General features: G+C 41.9%; 1 protein-coding gene across 13 annotated transcripts in view; it reads left to right on the plus strand.

The window, feature by feature from the left end:
- Positions 1-19,933, plus strand: part of FOXP1 (forkhead box P1) — a 375,324-nt gene that overhangs the window by 259,507 nt on the left and 95,884 nt on the right. The window contains exon 1 of one of the 13 annotated variants that reach the window (XM_064593726.1): positions 9,721-9,835. The exons of 11 other annotated variants lie outside the window; for them this stretch is intronic. The gene's annotated coding sequence lies outside the window, so the exon portion shown is untranslated. Of the gene's footprint in view, positions 1-9,720; positions 9,836-10,392; positions 10,548-19,933 lie in introns of those variants that run through there. One more of the 13 variants, XM_064593721.1, reaches the window with a different exon arrangement.

Genomic DNA, 19,933 nt, shown 5'->3' on the forward strand with positions numbered 1-19,933 from the left:
AAGATAAACTGAGGCATATTAAAAATTGTAAGAGTTTATTTGAGCAAAAATCAATTCGAATTGAGTAACATCCAATCTAGCAGATAGAAAGGAGCTCTGAGGAACTACCCAAAATGAAAGACTTTTATAGGCAGAAGGGAACAGGAACAAGGAACTCAGACAACGCAGAAAGTGAGGTGCTTATTGCCAAATTTCTTTCCTTTGGGGGATGGCAGGGGTCTATCAGGCAGATTACTTAACTAGTGCCGACCAGGTGATTCCTATTAGACTGGTTTAAGATTCTGTTTCTGAGAGAGCTGAAACTGTAGTTAAGTCTCAGTATGGTGCTATGGAGCTTAGCATAAGCAACTCCATTTTGGGCCTGTTGTCTTGTTTTGTTTTTTTAACAGACGCTATTATTTAACATGTACCTAGTTACTTTTTCCTTAGCACTATTTATCTCTTGGAGCTTATAGTTTAGAGATAGTACAATGTATGAAACAAATGAAATGCAAAAGAAGGAGAGAAGAAAGAAACCATTAACTCATTTGTTTATTCATTCGTTTATAAATCAAATATTTGTTAAGGGGCCCTTATGTATAGGGTACTTTTTTTTTATATTTGATGAGCTCATTCACCCTTTGATGGAATGCAGAAATTACTGGCATTGACTGTAAATGCTGTTTGCAGTTCATCAGAACAGTGGTACTACCCCAAAGTGAGTTCCCATAGTGGTGACATTGCTAAGCCAAGTGGAGTAGCCTGCTCTCTTGCGTGTGTGTCTGTGTGTCTGTGTGTCTGTGTGTCTGTGTGTCTGTGTGTTTCTGTCGAGGAGGACAGTTTGCCTGATGGAGGAATGGTTTTTGTGTAGACTTGGCTCCTTTCTTCTCTAACATTCAGTTTCACGGAAGTAGACAAGACTTCAGTTGTCCTTCCTGCCCCTCTCTTAGTTGAAAAAGAACAAGTGAATAGGCAGCAAGGCTGCCTTCAGAAAAAGCACACTAAGACTAGGCCTCATGGTCCAGTGATTGGATGGGGCCTTGCTGCGAAGAGGGAGTGATGAGTGAAAGACCAGTGGAGGTCTTGATGGTGCTGGTTTTGTTAGAGTCCCGTTTCCTCTTCTCAGGGATTAGCGTAAGCCCTTAATGCTTTCTATGTTTGTCCCTGTTTGGATATGAACTCTCTTCATGTTTTGTTCTAACTAATTGCGTAATAAGATATCCGTATCTGACACAATGTTACTTAAATGCCTTCCTGACCAAAATATCTAATCCTTGAGTCCATGCTTCTTAACATTATGCTAGTGGTTCGATGCCCCAGTTGTATGACAGACTCACCCTCTGGAAAACTGCAGAGGCGTCTCACAGATCCACTCAGTCAAAATCTTGGGGTCAGAAACTTCAGAATCACACGGTGAGAGCATGCCAGGATAGGAATAAAGAACCTCAAACTCTGCAAACTTGAGGGGGGTGTGTGTGTGTTTGGACGAGCTGAGGTCACGGCTAAGAGAGATCATGTTAAGTATTGGACATGATAGAGATGCAGAACAGAGACCATGCCCAAAACACGAAGAATGGGAGGGGAAGAATTGAATAAATTTTTGAGATAGGAAGAACAGGTAACATTGGGAAAGAAGGAAAACTCTGGTCTCAGAGGAAAGGAGATATAGCATGAATTATAAGTGCCCCGGCCCTTGTAAGGACTTCACATTTCCCTGGTGTGATGGCTCATGTCCCCTCCCTCACGAATGCTTGCACATACCGTTCCCAGTAGCTGAAAGTACCTTCCCCACACTGCCTGCCCTACTACCCAGGACAGAGCTTTATTCTTAAATATCCAGCCTGATCTTTGTCTTAATTTAAAAGTCCTCTTACCCCTGTGCCCAGGAAGGAATCTCTCTTCCCTGCTCCCCGCCCATGTATCTTTTTTCAAATTCAGCGAATGATAAAATGATGGCTGGTGATATGCCTTGTGCTCTGGGAGCACTAACAGGGTTCCGTTCCTTGCTTTGGATAGTGTAAATGTTGGCAACTTTGAAAAGAATCTTAAAATTAGCTTATTGGGTCATTATAATTGAGTGCAAGCTGAGTAATCTCTGGAGCATGGAAGGAGAGTCTTTGCATTTAGCAAATAGTAGCAAAATATTGTAAAATCATAGGGTGAGAGTTCCATGAATTAGGCCAGTCCCCGTGTTCTCAGCGCTCAGGGCAGACCCCTCCGTGGATTATTCCAATGGATCCTTAAGAACTCACTTAACAAACCACCAGACTCCTTCGCACATCCAAGTGGTGAACTGGCTGATGGATGTGTCATACCCAGTAACCTGGAGATTGATGCACGGGGCTACCATTCTGCCTTCTGGGGAAGATTCTTGGTCTAGGACCTTGGCACCTTGGACTGAAAAAACTGACCAGCAAGTATTTTCTTCGATTGTTAAGATTAATTGGATGTAAGAGTTCCTGCTTAAATTCTGGAGTTAGAATCTATGCATCCTCCCAGAAAAATGAGTCTGAGATAGTAAAAATATATTTTGCCTTTGGGTATTTCATTATAGCAGGAGGAGGAAATTGAAGGAAAAGCGGTGTATAGCAACAATAATGATTAGGGGAAACAGTAGAGTGCTTACAGTTTGCCAGGCACTGACCTGTCCTATGTCATTTAGTCCTTGTTACAACCCTCTGGGAGAAGAACTATAATTAGTTGTGTGTGTGTGTGTGTGTGTGTTTTATGGAGGAGGAAACCGAGGCACAGAGACCGGTAATTTACCAAAAGCACAGTCAGGGGCAGAACCCATGGCAGACTCTCTCCAGAGCTACCATACTGAACTGTCGCGGTGCCTTTTATAATCCGGAACAAAATAAGCCCCGTTACCAGGATGTCTTATCTTTACATCTGAAATGCCAGGAGAGCTCAGACATCATCCGGGTCAGGGTCCCAAGGCCACTGCCTGGTGCCCACTAATGTGTTTGAAGAAGATGAGGGGAAAAATAAGTGTGTGTGTGTGTGATCTCAGCAGTGGAAGCTCCTCACTGAAGAAGTTAGGAGAATGCATGAGGCCCTAGTCCCTCATCCTGCCAGACTCCAGGGCATTTTTGCATGTATGTGGTCTGCCAGGCTTGTCACACTGGACTCATGTCAGAAGCAAAGGAGGATATCAGAATTTTACCTTTATTATTTCAGGTTCCATTCATGCTGACCAATCAATGACCCTTGGGCACATTTGTTTTCCGAGGGAGTAAAAGTGGAGCAGCCTCTTTGTTCTTCCAAGCTTAGTTCAGTGCCCAGCCCCGTCTGCAGCTTGACAGATGGGGCAAAAACCAGGCTTGAGAGCCATTCAACTCCCACCTCGCCCCATAACGGCTGTGAGACACTGGTTAAGTAATTGCAACTCTCAGAGCTTCCAGTTCTTCATCTGTGAAGTGGGTACAGTAATACTTCCTTCATAGGGTCTCACAGGGTTTATGACCTCCAGAGGATCAGAATTAGGGCTTTTGAGTTGTTTGCCAGACATTTTTTCCCCTCTCTTTGTTCCCAGATTTACCATACACAAGGTAGTGTCCAGGATTCCTGAACTCTAAAATCCTATTTATATTTTTAAACTGGTTTTATATATGACCTTAATTGTAAGCCATAAAATACCTAAAGCTTAGTCCTCTGCTGGTGTAAAATGTGTACCTGGTACGGAATAAGAAATCAATAATGACAGTTGTTACTGTTATTGTTCCAGAAACCATGGAGAGTAGCTCATAGGTTTTTCTCTTTGTGTAGGTGAAGTGTGTAGGCTCAGACAGGCGAAGTGACTTGCCCACAATTGCACTATTAATTCATGACAAAGTCATTAATAGAACCCTATGTCAGATCCCAGTGCTCCTGCATCATCTCAGGGTTAGACAGACTGCTTGAGGGCATTTAGGACTAGAAAAAAATCTGCCTACCTCCTTATGGGCTGGTTGGGTGAGTCCCAATCCTTGGAACCGTTTGGAAACTGCATGAGCCTCCAATGAGTGGGTAGTAGAGACGGACAATCGTGTACCTTGATGCATGCTTCAGATTCTGCTCCAGAGTGTTTACACATATCCCCTCTTCCCAGCCTCCCCGGGGCACCCTTGGCCCCCACAAAGCAGCTTCATAACTTTTTTCTAGAAAAGAAGACAAACCTTTGGATTTTTAGAGGGTCTCTCCGAAAGATAGGGGTGGGTGTGTGTAAAATCGGTGCCTGGTAAAGGAGGAAAAAACCACAGAGAGCTCCAGAAAATGTTTTCCATGTTGCAGTTTCTATGCCACATAGTGTGGAAGGCAATTATCTTTGGAGGGGATTCCACAGCCCCGTGCGGGCTTCCCCGGCATAAGATTTATTGTCGGCTGGATTGGGTGTTCTTTATAAGAGCATTTACTCGGCATCTAAAGCGCTGTCAAGAGTGCTACTTCCTGAATGCTTTTGAGGTTGCAACTGCTAAGCTTCATTTTCCCGTCTTGGAGATATATTTTTGAAATGGTATGCAGGGATTTGTAAGGCCTCGTGCTTTCCATTGACACTGACAGGAGCGGCACTGTTAAACCCCTGCACGCTGCTGTGGAAATTTACCCCCTAATGCCCGGAGCCCTCCTGCAGGCTCGTCTGGCCCGCACGTGCAGAGGGTTCCCCCGGAGTGGGGAGAGGGCATGGGAGCGCGTCCCGTTGTTTTGTGTAAAGTCATGCCAGCTAATCAATCTCAAAGTTAACTGTTTGCTTATTTAAACAAAGGATAGGCGAAAGCTCTTCTTTGGCTTTTCCCCCCTCTCCTTTATATTGGATCTTATGAATGCCAGAGGAAAACTTGAGCTGCGAGTCAGCTAAATATACTGTATCATGAAACCTAAGGGACCACTGAATTGGGAACAGTGGCCCTTTACTGCTAAGAAGGTGTTTTATTGAAAATGCGCCGACATGCTCTCCCTGGAGAGTGAGCAAAAAAGAAGGCAAGATGCCCGAAAGTAATACAGGTTGTTCTCTCAGGCAAGCTAAAATGTAGAGTTTGGCACTTCTGGGCTGTGATCCGGCCGGCAATAGAATAGACGAATGTGCATTTTTACATTAAAAGTGCCGTATTTCACCAGTGCTGCCCCTCCCCGCCCCGTTTTTTAAGTGTCTTAATTTATATATTCCAGTTAACAGTTCATTACATGTCCTTTCTCTCTCCAGCTTTTTCAAGTTGTCTTTTGAATAAATTGAGGTAGTCAAAATTTCCTAATCCTGGCAGGCTTACCAGCAGAGGGCAGGCGTAAAGAAGGTTTTGATATGAGGGTGTGTCAACCCAGGGTCACAGGAGGGTGGCGTTGCAATGGGAGGGAGACCTGTGAGCATTGTTCAGAGGGCAAGATGCAACAAGCTCTCTCTGCCTCTTTCCAGGCCTGCTGCACACCCCAGGTCTCTGGAAAAGCTGACTTTACTAAATAAAGGTGGCCAGTTGCCTTTAGCAGATATTCAGCGATTTCTACATAATTAAACGTTAAAAAAAAATTCAAATGTCGTTTCATCCCCCAAAAGCCATCTATTCTTTCCCCTTCGCTGACCCAATTCTTGTTACACGTAAAACCAAGGGTTTGCATAGGGGTGTGCCAGAAAGGCCTGTTACTCTTTGGAGAGGAAATACGGACTCACCCTTGATGGTGGTAATGATTCATTCTTCCTGATACCTGAAGGACAAAGCTCTTGGGGAAATGATCTCCTGCCCCCAAACATGTACCTTTTTGAGAACTTTGCACACTTCAGTGTAATCTGTTCTCACCTTATGGCAGAAGCCGTCCACTAATACATTTTACATTATATTAAAACAAGGGATTATAGTTTTATCGTAAATGAGCGAGAATAATTTGTTACAGTCCATCAGATGCAGACTTAGGGCAGGATGTGGCCATTTTTCTTTCTGCATAAGGTTTTGTTTACTGGTGATTACATATGATTTTGTTTTCTGAGTGTCTTTACATTTAGAGCGAAGGCGGGGGCAGTAAATGTTTTCCATACCTTATTTCCCCATCATATTCATAAGTCACCTGAATGTTGACATGTCACTGTGTATATATAAATTAACCCAGGAGCACTGGCGTTATAAATGTTGCATTAAATGAAGATGCTCATGGCAATGTGGAGGGTGTTGGAAAGAGAAATTTAAGCTCCTATGGAACAGTAGGAACTCATAATCCCTTCCCTTGGCCACGCAGGCACAGACCAAAAACAACATAATTAGGGGCTCCTGGGTGGCTCAGTTGGTTAAGCATCTGCCTTCGGCCTGGGTCATGATCTCGGGGTCCTGGGATCGAGCCCCGTGTCTGGCTCCCTGCTCAGCGGGGAGTTTGCTTCTCTCTTCGCCTCCCTCCCCCTGCTCATGCTCGCTTGCACTCTCTCTCTCTCAAATAAAATAAATAAAATCTTTAAAAGAAAACCATAATTAACTGTATGGTCAGCATAGACATAAGAGGGACATAAACAGTATCGACACAGAGCTGACTGCCTTAGCTCCCTGTAGATGGATGATGTATTAATTTATATTTTTAAGTAAAAGCACTTAAGAAGGAACTGTGGTTCCTTGGAGACAAGTGCCCAAATCTCAGAATTCGGGCATTGGTGTTACAATTTAGTACCTGTAATTGGCAGCTGGTTGGCGGTCTTTGGAGACCTCAGAAAGACTAAAGCAGGGCTCCCTCTGGAGAAACTCACTTCCCTGGGCGGGTCATCAAGCCTGTTACTACGGTGAGGGATGAAATTTTGTATTCCTGCCGATTCACCATTTTCTCTCTAGCAACAGTCACTCGGTCACATTTCTTTAAGTGTCTTCATTTCCAAATGCGTGTTTTGGGTACCCCCCTAAATTAATTGGAAAAGGGAGAGCAAGTGTTAATGTAAGCATTGTTTGGAAAAAGATGGGCAATTGAATTATAGTCTTGGCCTCTTGTCACGCAGTTGATTTTTCAACCCATCAAACTGTTCATCAATTTTTATTTCACTCACTCTGGCAGATGAACTTTCTAGCAACAGAAATTGCAGTAGTTACCTATGAGAACATGGTCCCGTAACTGACTTTATCTGAACAGGTCTCCCATTCTCAATGTTGCTGGACATATGTGGGCCAGTGTCCATTCACGGATCCATTCCCTGGTTATTTCCAAGCAGCTTCTGGCAAGGCAGTACTCATTTGGAGTTGGGGACCAAGGGGCCAGGCAGCATGGCCGGTGTCTCCTTCCCTGCCACGCCATTCATCAGCATGTAGGAATAATGTCCTGACAACATGCTCCTTCTGACTCTTCATTTAACACATCTTCTCTCCATTCACAGCTCTGAATGGGCAGTAAAACCTTTCACTTTCTTCTGCGTTCAAGGCTAAGGCTCAGCAGAACCAAGTGTAATACATGATTTTAGTCCCAGGTGTGTTATTTGGTGGTTAGAGTTTGGTGTGGGATCATAGTAATCTATTCTTAAGTACACAGCCAGCTGCACAATGGACTCATTTAGCAACTGACAGGTTTCTTAATACGTGGTGTTTGAACAAGGGCTGTATCTGTTGTGGGTGTTAGGATGTGGGCATCAAAAATATTTTTAAGTACGGTATTTAGCGTTTCCTTCCTCTTCCTTAAACATTAGCCTCTCCCCCCCCCACCCCGGTATTCATTTTAGGTTATCATGGCCATTCTTTTTCTGAAACTATTCAGTATCTGCTTCCACTTGTGACCCGTGGTGCTTAGGTATGTTTGATTCTTGGAGGGCGAAGAAAATCACATTTGGCTTTTTGAATCTCAGTTTTCTCCTCTGTAAAGTGGGAATTGCAATTTCTGTTCAAGTTAGGACAATTAAATGAGACCCTGTGGCTAAGTAACCCTTTCTAAAACTCCCACAATCCAGATGCTATTGTTTTGGGATGAGAGGAGTTGCTTTCTGACCTAGCCTCTCCAAAACGACCTGGCACTCGTGGTGATGAATCAGTGACATTAACTGAGTCTTCTAAGTTTTAACCACAGGTTTTAACATTTTAAATTGTACTCCAGCAGTGAAAGGTTTTTAGTTCTCACCGAATCCCAGAAACAGCACAGGTTGATAGGACCACATGGAAAGGGATCCTGAGAGAGAGTCCAGAATTAATCAAAATGGCCTGGGCATATACACAGCTTATTCAGGTTTATCACTGATGCTACATTTCCTTGCCTAGAAGTAGTGTGTGAGTCACCATGTCATGTTTGGAGAGAGGGCGGGAAGGGCTCCAGGTGGCCTCTGAGTTAGCTTGCTAAATTACTTCCCTCTCCATACTGTCACCTCCCCCCCCAATCCAAACCATCAGTCCTTTAAACACCACCTCCCCAAGGGGCCTTCCCAGACCTGTCTGCTCACACTGATCTCCCCCTTCTCTGTGGTCCCATGATGCTTAAAGCCACCACTGTGCAATTTAGTGCTTGTGTAACCAGCGCCTTGCGTCACTCTCTAATTATTTTGTGTAAGGCTGTCTCCACAGGCTGGCTCATAAGCGTCTATAATGTTTGTTGTTTGCTTGTTTGTTTGTTATTTGTTCGGATGCTCCTGGAGACTTAGCTGATAAACACTGACCTGCAAAGGAGTTAGTCCAGCTTGTAAAAGCATGCGTGAGTTTTATGGATGCCTCACGAAGAACTTATCTTTGAAAAACATGGATTGCCTATTCAAAGTTGCACCCCATTTTGTTCACAGACATCAAATCTCAAATTAATTAGAATACCTGTGGAAACAATCACATGTATTCTGAAATGACCATTTCCACTTTCTCACTGTGCATTGCTTGGAGAGAACTTCCTATATTTTTATTTCCTGTCTTTGGGGCCCTGGGCAGCCCCTCCCGGAAGAGTGCCTTGTCTCTTTAAGAGTCAGAACTCTACTGATTGATGGTACATTTTGGCAGATTTAAGGCCCCTCTCCCCAAAAAAGAACGCCCTTGGTCCTCCATTGAATATTCATGAGAGGGTGGGGTCACATTTTTGTGACCTGAAAAATGCCATTAATAAATTTGTTGTCTGACACAAAAACACTTTAGGGTGGAGAGCGACCTGCCATGCACCCATTTAACATTTGATCATAAGTTGACAGTCAACTGAAGCTTTTGTCTCTTTTGCAGCCAGATTAATGGGGGAATTGTCTGCTCCCCCGCTGACCTTATTGAGATTCAGGCATTTGCTTGATTGGAAATATTATCAATATGCTTTCTGGTTTGTAGCAACCTGCATTAAACTCCTCAAGTAGAAAAACACGTTCAAGTAAAACTCCTGGTATTGCTGGGTTAGGATTTGTGGATTTTTTGTTTGTTTGTTTGTTTGTTTAATTGAGGGAAAATGGGTAATCACTGAGGTCACTACTTTCCCTGGAATATTTTGAGAAAAATAATAAAAACGTTAGAGTTTTGTCATTTGTTTTTTAAGGATAGGCCAAGAAGTTTTCCTCTAAATTTAAAGATGATAAATAGCTGCCGAAAATGACTGGATTAACCTGGCATTCAAATCGTGCCAGTTGAGCCAACAAAGTTTAGCATATTGGTGACTTTTTTTTTTTAAACACCATACTCAGCTTTAAATAGCATTAAAGAGCAGCGACTATTTCTGATAGAGGTCATCTTCAAGTGCTTATTGAGAACAGCTTTTGTTGTTGCTGTTGTTGTATAAATAAGAAAGGAATTTAAAGAATTATTTCTTAGCGAACTTGGGGCAGATGCCTTCTTGGGCAGCTGTCGTTCTAGAGGGGAAGTAGTTCGGTTCAGCGACGAGGCGCGTTTGGCTGTTCTTTATTTCAACCCCCGTGTCGGGTTGGTCTCCCTCTGCGCGCACAAGCACACTTCGGCGAGCCCGACTCTTGGAAAGAAAGGAGGTGGGGAGCGTTGTGGGGGTGTGGGGGGAGGCCGAGGCTTGGTTGAACCCTCGTCGTGAAGCGAAAGTTCTCTGCAGAGGCCGTATTCGAGGAAAGCGCTTCTCTGCGCTGCTCTGGAGCCCGCCTCGCCTACCGATTCTGAGCAGTTGCTCGGAGCAAGCAGCCCGGTGTGCGCCGGGCGCGAGGGTTTCCCTGCTCTGCCTCTCGGGTTTCTCTGAAAGGTTCGGACAACTCTTTGTCAGTTTCCAAGACGAAACAAACACGCAACCCAAGCAAAAGCCCCAGCCCCGCAGCCCCGCGGGCGGGAGAGATGCGCGCCGCGCCCGGCTTCCCAGACGTCAGCCAGAGGCAGGTCGAAGGGTTAACAGCAATTAAGAGGAGGTGCTCTAGAGACAAAAGCAGGATTTCGCCAGAGCGCGAGTTCACCTGCCGCGCGGAGGGGGCCGGGGCGCGCGGGGAGCGGGCCGCGGAGCCCATTGTGTGGGGCGCGGCGCGGCGCGGCGCGGCGCGGGGCGTTTAGAGGCGGGTTGTGATTGGTGGAGCAGGGCGGGGCGGGTGGGCGCGGCGCGGCGCGTCTTGTCAGCCCGCGAGCCGGAGCGCCCCTGCGCGCGTGCAGTCCGCCTGCACGCCGAGGCCGCCGGACCCCACGCCCGGCCCGCGCGGGCGCCCCGAGCCGGCTCCGCGCGCCCGGCGGCTACATGGAGAGTGTCAGGTTGGTCCCTATGATTGATCTCTGCCGTTCTGCTCTCCCTCCCCGGGCTCCGCGGTGCCGGCTTCCTGGGGCCTCACTGCGGAAGGCTGGAGCGCCGGAGGGTTTCCAAGTTGAGTCTTTTTAAAAAATAGTAACAACAGTCGCTGTTTACCAACTTGGGTGGGAGTTGCGCTCTGGAAGTGGAGGCGGGGGAGGGAGTGAAGCGGTGGGATGAAGGGGCTACAGGCCTTTGGGTCCTGGAGAGAGAGGTTTTCCCCCCTTTCTCTTTCGCCCTCTCTCTCTCGCTCTCTTTTAAATGTTCATGGGTGGGGTGTACTTGAGAGTTGGAGGAAGTCCTGCTTGTGTGTTGCTCTCGCGCTCTCGCTCTCTTTTTCGTTTGCGATTCGTTTTCTGCTGGTCTGGCCTTCACGCAGCCACTTTGGTAAAGCCCTCGCCGTCACTCCCTTCGGGGACGTATCTGGGGTGTGATTTATGTCACTTTCAGAGCGTGTGAAATATACAAGAAGCCTTCCATCTCCGAGTAACCCGTGTGGATGTTTCTTTGCTTCTGATAGTTTGTTTTTATATCTGTCTAGGCTATTTTCAGCTTAGCTGTTCAAATTCAAGGAGTTCGCACACAGCAAGGGGGGGGGGAGGGGGAGGAATAAAGCCCCCACAGCAAAACAGGCCGGCGAACGAAGGGACGCTCGGGCAGGCTGGGGAGTCTCCAGCGTCTGTTGCATTACTTTGCTGGTTAATTAAGTAGGGAGCAGGGCTTGGGTTAGGACGTGCGGCCGACTGAAGAATTGCCACGGGGTGCTCCAGTCTTCCCCGGCTCTGAATGTAACTAACTCAACTGTCAAAACTGCCTGAGAGACGGTCAGTGGAAAGGAGACTCTCCCCCCGCCCCCGCAAGAGTCGTGATGGGAAGGAGGGGACCTTTAGGAAGTGGGTGGTAAAGTTTTAGAGCAAAGTACATATAGACTCTTCCTCTTTGGGATTAACTCCTTCAAGGCCTACCAGTTATAAGGAAAATATAATTTTATATTCTTGTCCACACAGACCAAATGTTCTAATCAAGCCAGTTTAAAAATGCAAATCACCTAATTTCCATAGATGCCAACATTCTGAAAGTGACACATTTGGGGGGGAAATTAAGCCTGATAACAGGAAATGTGAATCATACTATCAGTGACTAATCTGCTTAAGAAAAAAATAAGTTACATTTATTTTATCATTAGGAAGTCAGTGTTAAGCCAATTTGTGTTTGTGTGTGTGTGTGTAAATCAAGTGAAGTTTTTTATTTTATAAGTGGCCCCGTATTGCTTTTTTGTTCGTTGGTTTGTAATAGATTTTCTAAGAGGAATGTGTATGTGCAATCAGAGGTGGTTATGTGGTAAAGTGTTCAACCTAGCATGTCATTGTCAAAGACCTCAAACATGATCACATTGAGATTCTAGTTTAGGATTTGATGTGTTGCTGTTATTGCTGTTTGAAAGAATGCAAAGCTTTCTTGAATGTGAAGACTTACCACTAAGTAAACCAAATGAAGACAGAAGCACATTCTGAATACCCTTCGCATAATTTGAAAAAATGTCTACTTCTATTTTATGTGATTCTTTGTAGCTGCCTGACACATTTCAGTGAAAAGTGTGTAAAAATGAAACCAAAATACAGACTGCCTACCCAGAGACAGTGGCTGACTTACTCTAGGATGTGATAGAGTTGAACTGAAAACGGATTGGGCTGACACTTGATAATCAAAGTTGATTTATTGTTCATTAGTACTGCATTAGCCCTTTCAGGCAAGACAGTTATTTCTGTAGTGGCCTGTCAAGAGCGAGACTGCAGGCACCTGTCATTTCTAAGGCATGAGATAAGCAACTAAATATTAAGATGATGCAAATAAAAATACATTGGAGGAGATAAAGGGCCATATGATCATAATTTTTTTCTTTAAGAAACTGGGTCAGTATCAATCCATAAGAAGAAATCTCCTAGAGGTTTGTGGGGGTTTTTTGTCCTGCTCACCACCACCCCCCCCCCTTGCCCCAAGGACTACTCATAGAATGAAAGCAAGGGGCTTTATAGTCTCCTGTTTACCCTAAGAACTTTCTTTCCTACTCATATGTGCAGTTCAGCTGATAAAAAGTTGGTCAGTTAAGGAAACGAGAAGCGTGACATGTCACTTATTTAATCTGAGTAATTCAAGAAAGGTTGGCTTCCTATTTGTGTTGTGTTTTTAAATAAATTCATTTCATTAAATGAAACTTTTCTAATCATGGGCTGATTATATGAAAATGTGATGACATCATAGGGAAGCTATGATAAGGTCGGATAATAATGTCAAGTGCATTTTCTGCTGCGTGTTTCACTCTCGATTTTCTTCTTCCCTCCCTGGAAGGGAATGATCTCATGACATATAATAGAAAACAACCTAAGTGTCAAAAGAAAACAAAATTAGTGAACTTTTGTCTGCAGCCATAGAAACGCGGATTAACTCATATTTTTCCAGAGGATGGAATGGAAACATTCTGCATGAGGATGTATAGTGTATTGTCTTCTCTGTATTTTCATTTGACAGGGATTTTAGAGTCTGTGATCTTAATTAAATCTCAACTAGCTGAAATAATGCATCTAAAGGCATGCAGTGTTGCGTAACCTTGCTCAGTTGGTAAACCATAAATCATCAGAAAGCTTATGATAGGAATGGTTGGTTTGGATTTTTTTGTTGTTGTTTGCAGTTAAATGTACCTTAAAAACAAAACCCTCACCATTGCTGCCTTGTATTTGCACGCTGTCAGAAGCTGTCACTTGAAAGATAAACTCTTTCATGACACTGACCAGTTCTGCAACTTTTCAGCCGGCCTCCACACAATTGCAAGATACGGTGAAATTAAAATCCAGATTAATTAAAAGCAATGAAATTCCAGATTTATCTTGGCTAATGTGGCAGAAGTGTGTTTGAGTTACTATGTTTCTGAGATAATCAGGAGAGAATATTGTGACCAGCTTCTCAGCTTGAGTTAAAATTTGAGTAAAATTTGAATTGGCAGAAAAGAAGGGTGGAGGGATTTATTTTATTATGTGGTTTAGTTGTAGATGAACATCACTGAAGAGAAACTTAACACTAGGCTCTTAGTAACTGGTCAAATATCATAGCCAGTTTAGAATCCACTTCTGGTAGTTCTTTGATTTATAAGCAAGGGATAAGTCAGCAACAGTTGACCAGAGAAGGTTGGAATAAATAAATACATAAATTGCGTCTGTGTGTGTTACATGTTAAACTATGAATTCATTGGCAAGGAGTAATAATCATTAAGTAGCTATTTAACTAGTCCAGGTTTTACAAATTCTACTAGTGCATGTAAATACTGTGTTATTTACTTTTAGAGTCTTTTAATCAGATGTTTTTGACTACTGCAATTTTTGGAAGCTGACTACATATAAAAATTTGAGAAAGCTATCTTGTGATATATTGATTTTATGTACCTTTGTACATAATACTTCGTATAAGGCTGGCAATTATGTTGCTGATGAGCTGTAAATCTTTTGGGGCAAAGAAGGAGTGCAGCTTTATGTATACCTGCATGGCTAGATTTGGGGGTAGTCCTAACTCTCTAAGCTAAATGTGTTTTTGTTTGGTGAAAGGTTTCTTTTCTTGGAAGCAGCATGATATTTCTGGAATTGGTTTTAGTCATTTCGCAGTGTGCAAATACTTTTTTTTTCTCCTCGTACATGGCATTCTACATTCAGCTTTATTTTCTTTCATTAAAAAAAGAAAGAAAGAAAATTCAGATACCTGTTAGTTTGACGATCCTCTGCGCACTGTAGGGACTTGAATTATCTGGAAAGAGCTAAACTGGCCCTCCACTTTAGGATTGTAGGAATGATCTTCTCTGAGTCCCTCTTCCAACCTGGCAGTTTGTTTGAAGAGAAATTAATTTGGAACGAGAAAAATGAATATTGAACACGTGCATTGGACCTCATTTTCAAATCTGGTTAAAAGCAGCTAATCAATGAAGATGCAGCCTAAATGTTATGGTGCACTTTTTAAGAATACCTTGGTATCGTGTTTTAATTTTTAAGCTTTATCTTGCCCTTAAATCTGAAACATCATTGTTCAAATAACCGAGAACAAGGTAAATCAACAACATCAAAAAGGTCGGCTGCTGTGATTTCTCAAGGGCTTGTTATTTTGTACTTCCCAATTCTATTTGATGTCTTGACAAAACAAGATGACACAGGGGAGAATACATTAAATTTTGATTTTTTTTTCATCTAACCTGTTACAGTTGTGGCAGCTTAATTTCTTTCACTTTCTCCTGAAGATGGTGTTTTTGTACAATTGCTCTGATTGTCCTACCACTTCGTGAGGCAGGTCCTCACGGGTTTCCCATTCACCTTGATTTTACTAGGCATTTTTGAACATCTTTTGACCTTTAACATATAGGGAGCTTTTGGTTGGGCTTTGACTTCATTAGAAATAAATCCGTGAATGGGGAGGTTGTCAAAGAAGCAACTGATGTTTTCTCATTAGAATCTAATTTGCACCCCTTAGCTTAACTGTGATGTATAAGGTGCAGGTGTTGGAGACAGGCATGAGAAGCTGCACAATTTGAGAAACTTAAGTTGTAATTCTCAAAAGGGGTGATTGCACAGCAAGTCAGACCTTACAAAACTTTGGAATGAGCTAATTTTGGCCTACCTGCATGTTTACATCCAGTAACAGCCCTCCCTCCCCCCTCCATCTCATAATGTGAAAAAAAAAAAAAATACATGTTGGCAAATTTAATTTTTGGTTTTAGAAAATCCTTTCGTGGACAAAAGGTAAACATTTTACTTTTCTTCACTGAACAGTATCCCTGGATCCACAACTGTGTCTACAAGTCGTTTTCCTTTATTCTCATCGTGTATGTGTCTTAAATAGCACTGATATGGTTGCTGTCTCTTCTCACTGTTTTTGAATAATGCTTCATTTTAAGAGGACTTATTAAGCCAAGGCCTCTGCCTTTTCTTCTCAAGAGCTAAAGAACTGTGGATAGAATCTTCCCTGGGGTTCCTTCTTGGAATAGTTCTCCCCTCCTCCTGTTTGTAGCACTTAAAAATGATTTTTGTTGTTGTTGTTAATATAAAATGTCATAGCAGGTTTGATCCACGTACACCACATTGTTTGCCATCCCTCCTACAGGAGAAAGATTGAGGAAAGAAAGAAGAGGCATTTTCTCTTGATTTAAATAATAATAATAGTAGTTGCCAAGTTGAAAAGATGAGTGCTTATTGGATGATTATTTTCATGTGTAGCTTCCATTGTTCCGTGTATTTAACAGTTGCTAATGGGAGAAGCGATTTAATTTATGTAAACTTTACATTTTTATGCAAATGAAGCTGATATTTATTAGAGCTAAAACAATTATGCTGGCACTTAGTGGAGTAACCTTGTATGCATGGGAAATGTTACAGGAGAGCAGTTGAGGTTCCACTAATGCCTCTGCTGTAAACAAATATGAATTTCTGCCACTTTTTAAAAATTTAAAGACAAAAGAAGAGCTCGGAGAGCTTTGCCAGAGATTGCTTATTAGGGATGATAACCTGAAATAACTCCTGATTGGCAGGCAAGTCTTGGCCATACAATTCTTCCTGAAAGAAAGGTAGCCTTTCTTGATAGAATGTAATAAACAAAATGATAAAAAATGAAATGCTAATTGCATTTTAAAGAGGTCTTTTTTCCCCCTAAAATTTTAATAGGTGGTTGTATTGTTACTGAAAGAACAGTTATGCTAATGACTGACTACTTAGATGATTTTGCATTAATATAATAACCATTACCTGCCTTAATGCTTTGTACAGTATTGTGGCAAAATAGCTAAGTCTAAAAGAGTTATACAAAAAAGCAGAATTCCATAATGAAACAGAATTATACTTTCCACATGAATAGCAGGCTTTTTTTTTTTAATTTTCTGAAGACTGAAATATTATGTCAGAAATGTATTTTCTTTCCTCCATGATACAACTACCGTGCATGGTATCTGTGTGTATGTGGTTTGTTTCCCTTTTCTTTCTTTCTTTTCTTTCTTTCTTTCTTTCTAGATACCTTGGGGAATAGATAGAAGCTTCCTAACTTTTCTGTTTGCCAGTGTATCAGCTGTATCCATTCACTTATTAATTATGAAAACTTGTCTTTCACAGGGGGTAATGGTATTTAGGAAGTAGTACTTATTTTCTTTTACACAGGCTAGGTTCTATAGGTCATAGGAAATTTGGCATAGGTTTTTTGTTTTGTTTTTGTTGTTTTACTTTTTTTTAATGGAGCTATTTTCTTTGGTTTTGTCTTGCTATTCTGGGGCCTTCTAATTTAATTTGTTTTGCTCTTGTTATTTGATGAAGCAGGTAAACACTGCCTAACCTGGTCCAGTTATCATCCACACACAGCCTGAAGTCTGGAAGGGACCCAGGTTTCCTGGGACATATGCGTGGTGAATAATAGAGATTAAAAAATAGTCTCTAAATTATTAATCCAGATTAATGGAAGTAAAACAGTACTTAAATGTTTCTGTCTTCTCATTTTCCTTATTTGTAGACTTAGCAACTAGGAGAAGATGCTGATGACAAAACGTATGTGTGTTTACACTGGGCAGTATTTACTTGTAGTTAACGGGAGTGAGTGTAAAGAGAAAGAAAAAAAACGATAGCATGTTATTTGTGTCATCTCTCCTCCCACCCAATTCCTCCAATTGTCTCCTGGATTAGCAATGAGTATTGTTTCTATGGGTGTTTTTATTTGTTTGTTTGCTTTTTAGATATTTCCCCCCACCCCATCACCTACCTCTCCCCTTTGGGAATAAAGGGAGCTAATAAGGCATCTATTTCAATAGTCTTCTGGCTTTCGGATGATAGAAAGTCAATTTAAAGTAAAAGAAAACTGTGGCAGGCAGGATTGACACAGAAGTGCATGGGTTCCTACCAGCACTTGGTAGTGCTAACGACGTTTTCCCAGTTACTGGTATTAAGATAGTAGCAGGTCCATACTAGCAGCGTTCCGAGGGCCAAGCACAGCTGAATTTCTGCCATTCCCGCAGGTTCATGTGCACCTGGGACCAGCCACACCCAAGTGGTATCAGTCAACAGTGTATCATGCAGTGTCTCTGTGTGTGTTTTTAATTCACGATTTCCTCTTGAAACTCAACGAAAGAGTGTTAACTGTGTGTGTTTTTTTTTAAATTCAGTTTTGTATGCTAGCATTCTTTAAATGTCTGCCAGAAGTTTAATTTGAATTTCTGATCCCTGAAGGCAGCTAGACAGAATCATTCTAGTTCTTCATAAATTGCCTTCTATGATTCATTGTTAACTCAAAAAACATACTCACTTCTATATTCTCAAACAGTTAAGGTAGTTACAGCATCAGGGATATAATTTTTTTTTTTTGCACTATCTTTAAATTGTCATTTGAGAAAGAAATCAAGAATTAGGTGAAACTCCCAGTTAAGGCATGAGCCCTGTAGCACAAAAAAAACCCAAAAAACAAAAAACAGAATTTATTGTTTTTTATCTCAAGGAGGGTAAGGTAGATGGCATAGAATCTGGAAAAAATAAAGTTTAGTTTTGACCGAATACTCTCAAAGAGCGGCCCATAAATAGTAGAGCACCGTAGTTAAAAACTCACATGACTGTTTTAAATACTATTGATTTAAACCACTGGCTAGATTTTATGAATCACAGTGTACTTTCTAAGCTTTGACCATATTTCTCAATGCTAAAGCACTCTCTCTTGTGTGCCTTTAGCCGCTCTCCAGACATTCAACACAGGATTAAATGATAGTAGTTACAGTGATCAATAGGTTAAGACCAGTACAATCACTCTTGCCGCTAATGACCTCAGTAGTAATGGCAATAAAGTGTGGACTATAATAGCCTCTCACTGGTGCTGCATGCCCTTTGATTCCTAGTATTAGTAGGGACTAGCTCCATGAAAAAGTTGGACGTTGGGAGTTAAGAGAGTGGATATGTGTAGCTCTCTTTCTTAACTATTTAAAACCTTAAACTGTGCTGTTTTTTGTGGGGTTTTTTCCCCCTTTTCTACCCATAGTGGTTTCTCGTCCATTTGGATATGTTTGTTAAAACCTTCCATAACCTATTTTCAAGACACGTTGGAGCAGAAACTGGGGAAATCTCAGTTTTATCACATTTATAAAATAAGGTCAGTCCCACTTTGGAGGCTTACAAGCGAACTGGTGTGAAAATGTGGTTTCAGATAGTAAAAGCAAAGTTGAGGCCATCAGCATTTAATACCCCACTTCTGGTTATTCAGAGACCCTATACCAGGCAGGAGGCTTACTCAGGCTTCTTGCCTCTTTCCCTCCTTTGGTTGTGCCTGCTGCTTGAGCATTTTATTACTCATCAGCACCTCCATGAAAATGTCCAAAGGGAAAAAGAAGAGGAGACTAAGTTCATTTGGCTGTTCAGTAACATGACTGCAAACATTGAATAAATAACCCTGGGAGAAGCACATTTAACTATTGGCCATATCCAAGGTTTTCAAAATTATCTGTATATGCCAGTCCTTTTTTTAACTTTTAAAATGGATTTTATTCAAGTATAATTTACATACAAAAAGATGCACTCAGTTTAAGGGTACAGGTGGAAGAATTTGGGCAGTTGTGTTCACTTGTGGGACTACCATCCCAGTCAAGGTAGACGGTATTTCCATCACCCTCAAAAGTTCTCTTGCTCCCCTTGTGAACATAGACTTTCCACGGTTCTTTTAAAAAATTGTGACCAAGAGATTATTTCTATGAAGACTTCTGTTACAACACTGTTAACTTCATGTTCATCACCCGTTTAGATCTTACACCACCCTATTCCTGTCTATTTTCCTGTTCATCACCATCAGAAATTTGGCTCAAGAATATTTATATTGTACGTCATCCAAGAAACGCAGAGGAAAAAAGAAACCTTAAACATGGTTCTTTTGTTTGCTTAATCAAACCTCCCTGTATGATGATGCAACTCTCAAGGAAAAGTAAACTTCTATTGTGATATGTTGGCTTTAGCAGCTCAAAAGATAGTGATTAGCACTTTTTGAAAAATTCAAAAAGTTTCTTGTGTGTGAAGACAAAGTAGACTAATTGGAATTAATTTATAGATGGTTAGATGTTTTGATAATGCCTTCTTGTGTTTGCCCTAGATTGAATGCAAGTTCACTGTTCTAATCATTGATGATATTTCATGCTGCAAAGTAGCTTTTTAAAAGGATAATTTATCCATTCATATACATCTGTCCCTTTTTGCATATAAAAATATTCAGACATGCCCATCTGTTTTAAATTACAGTGTATCTACATCTACACTTAAAAGGCCACTGCAATAGGAAGAATTCATTGATGACCTTCCAGAGTTAGGTTAATGAA

Source organism: Mirounga angustirostris, unplaced genomic scaffold (genome assembly GCF_029215605.1).
Source record: "Mirounga angustirostris isolate CCGP_5_RB_7025 unplaced genomic scaffold, mMirAng1.0.hap1 SCAF_1, whole genome shotgun sequence".
NCBI lineage: Eukaryota > Metazoa > Chordata > Mammalia > Carnivora > Phocidae > Mirounga > Mirounga angustirostris.